Below are 3,453 nucleotides of genomic sequence, written 5' to 3'. Positions count from 1 at the left end.
TGCAGAGATCCATGGCTTCCATGCTCTGTTTCACATTGGCCATGTGATTTATGAGCAGAAGTCTTGTAAAAGTGAAATTTCAGCTACATTTCCTTCACTGACAGATTGGAACATATCTTATAAATCATGATGCTAGTGCCAAAATCCCCGCCAGTCCTATCAAGCTTTGATACTCTCCAAAGCCAAGTTCCACAGAGTCCTGTTCTAATTTATTATTAACTTGCTATTAGAAAATGTCATTGAATGAACAATATTTGGTGCAATGCCAAGTACACAAAGCATCTGCAACACTTGCAAATAAATAATATCTTGTGCCAATCTAAAAATATATATTTCTTATTGTATCCTGGGAAGAATGGGGAAAATAACTTCATCATAAAACAACCACAAATCCTGTACACCATGTAATCAGTCTCATTTTATGCACAGACTTTCTTCACATCTGTGCAAATAAAGCCATTGTTAAAATGTACAAAGAGCTGTGGCATATAATACATGCAGCTATGAAACCATGAGTGCTGCTACATGTTGAGTCTTTAAATGAAGGGTGGTACATCTGCTTTTGGCATAGGAGTGTAAATCAACCCAAGATGTTTATTAAAGAGTAAGTAACAACCTGTCCGCATACTCTTTCCTCCATCTAGCCTTGGTTTTGTTCTTTCTTTGTTATTTTCCTGGCAGCTAAATATGGGCTCTGCATGCTGAAAGTATGTGTTGTTTCTTCACGTACGGATAACATAACATGTCACATAATATTTAACAAGCATGTGATGGGGAATGGTTTGGATGAAAAAGTAAGCCAAAATGAGGTGGGGAGGAAAGAGTAAGTACAAACAGCTACACTATGGTGACTAGAAGGTTTATTACTCTGGATAAGGCAGCTATGTTTCCTAATACTTTTCAAATGAATAATGAGACATAGATTTGGTTTCATGTTCTAGCTCTTGGCAACTAGTGAGCAAAATTTGCAACAGTGAAGGATGGTGAATATTTTCTTCCTTAGCAATCAGAGGCATTAGCAAGCATTAAAGAATGGAGAAGTCATAGAATCATAGAATGGTTTGGGTTGGGAGGGACCTTAAAGTTCATTTAGTTCCAACTCTCCTGCCATGGGCAGGGACACCTCCCGCTAGATCAGGCGGTTTGACAATGTTAATGCGGCTCTAGTTTCTATTTACTGAGAGTATGGATACATTCCACAACCAGGTCTGCCTAAGCACGGCTGGTGAGGAGCCTAAGTCTTCCAGCACTAGCACGGGTTGACCATCAGGAAAGGCAACACAATATTGGCACTGGGCAATACTGGCACCGGATGCTGGTGCTTTCAGGAGTAATTGCTGATTTTTTTGGCACAGCCTATAACATGTTCCTCTCCCACCAAGGAGGTCTAGGGTCTGCCGCAAGAATAGCAGTCCAAGGACAATAATACCTCTTGTGGGAGGCCTCTTTTGTTGGCTACCTGCATGAAGAAGCGTTTAATAGACTGGAATTGGAGAAGAAGGCAGTGCCTCTAGGCCTGAGGTTAGAGCCTGGGACACACGGTGCTCTTTCATCTTCCATCAAAGGATGGACAGGAACATGCCTAGGAAGAGAGACTCTCCCACAGCTAGGCAGGAAGAACCCAACCCGTTCTGCATCCCAGTGCTATTTTATAGCACTCTCTTTAGTAAGCATGGTAGAAATAAAATACCGCAGACATGGTCTGTTTGACTTCCAGATGGGGAGGTGATTAGAAAGTGATGCTACCCTTCAAGAGCATTTCAGAGATACGTCCTCCCTGACATTGAAGGGCTCATCCACTGGGAAGACAATCTCTCTTTTGTATGCTGGCAGTGGAAATCACAGTGCTTTCCTGGCTGGTTTTCAAGAGAAGAGGTTAGAAAACAGACTGTTTGATGTATGACAGTTCAGGAAGGCTCCTTGTGCAGAACTGGGGACAGTTGTGAGAAAGCTTCAATAGAGAAGTCCGTGCTGGACAGGGAACAGAGGCTGCTGGAAGTGTGCCACCCAGTGTTTTATACTCACACATTTAATTGACTAGACTGACCTCCAAACATCTTCTGTAGCTGATTATGTCTTCTGTGTTAAAGTATACTTTACAGGATATATACAGGATATACTTGAAGGCCGAATTCCATATGTATGTGTTTCAGTGATGATGTTACCTATCAGCTCTGTTTCAAATGTAGCAAAGATTGCTGTAAATTTGTTAATTAGGTCTCTTTTAATCTGTAACAGAAACACAGCTGCACAAGAGACCCAGATGGATTTGCTCAGCAACACAAAACATACCAGGGCAGAATTTATACAGTAGTTACCACTGCAGGCTAGAATTATCATGATCAGAGTTGTTACAGCATCCTGTTAGAACATTTAGACAGGGCAAAAATATTAATTAAATTAAATCAAAATGCTTGGGTAGATCAGCAAAGTAAAACAGGAAAAAACAGTATTACTTTCTCCCATTTATTCCACACACTCTTAAGACTCTTTGTTCCTGACATATGCTGATAATGGGACTCTGAGGAACTGAACCTTTTGCAAGTCACTGGTGCCAGCTTTTTGTAGAATGCCTCGGACAGGTCTCTTCATTTCCATTTCATTTTGTCTTTCTATGGCTGACACATATTGTTATTTAAATGAATGCCTTTGAACACAGATTTTTTAAAAGCAAATGTGTACTGCTTCCCTATTGAATTGAAAACATCAATACTTTTTTCCTTCCCTTATGAAAGATAGTAAAAAGACCAATATTCTCAGGGCTGAAGGTGGGTTGGGATGTTACATTTCTGAGAATTTAAGTTCAAAAGGAAGAAAGCAAAATGGTGAAGTACCAAAGTACTGGCTAAGTCTTCTTTCTACCCTACATATGATTAAAGCAGTATTATATCTTTTAAAGAACGGATGAGGTAGGAAAGGTGCCAGGACACAGCAGACTGGTCACACCACTTCAAGACAGTTAGAGTAGTACACACAGAAGTGAGAGACACCACATTCCTCCCGCAGTTTTAAGGTGCTCTCTATTGTCCTTCCTTTTGAAGGCCATGACTCATTTTAGTTTGAAAGTAGGTGTCCTCTCATTTTTAATTTTTTGGAAGCTGTTTACCAGGAACTGTAGGCTCAACTTACAGAACATCTTACAGGCAGGTGATAGGGAAGAAGGAAACAAGGTCCTTGGTTCCCTTTAGAGTATACTGCATTCATTCATTCAGACTTTCCATTTACCTACAATGCCCAGAAATGTACTTTTTAACAAAAGATGAATGGTGGAAGTTCTGCAGTAATCTCATGCCTCCTGGAGCCAGAGCTTTCTGCTAATTAAATATTACAAGACATGCAAAAAAAAAAAAAACCCACATGCCCTGCATCAAAAGGGTTAATAACACCTGAGTTATATCCATACATAATCTCTGCCAGATCAGGAGGTGTTTGACACTGAAGCATGTTGACTGT

The sequence above is a fragment of the Cuculus canorus genome, chromosome 2, assembly GCF_017976375.1.
Source record: "Cuculus canorus isolate bCucCan1 chromosome 2, bCucCan1.pri, whole genome shotgun sequence".
Taxonomy (NCBI): domain Eukaryota; kingdom Metazoa; phylum Chordata; class Aves; order Cuculiformes; family Cuculidae; genus Cuculus; species Cuculus canorus.
The sequence above is the reverse complement of the archived record's forward strand: the minus strand, read 5'-3'. Positions refer to the sequence as shown.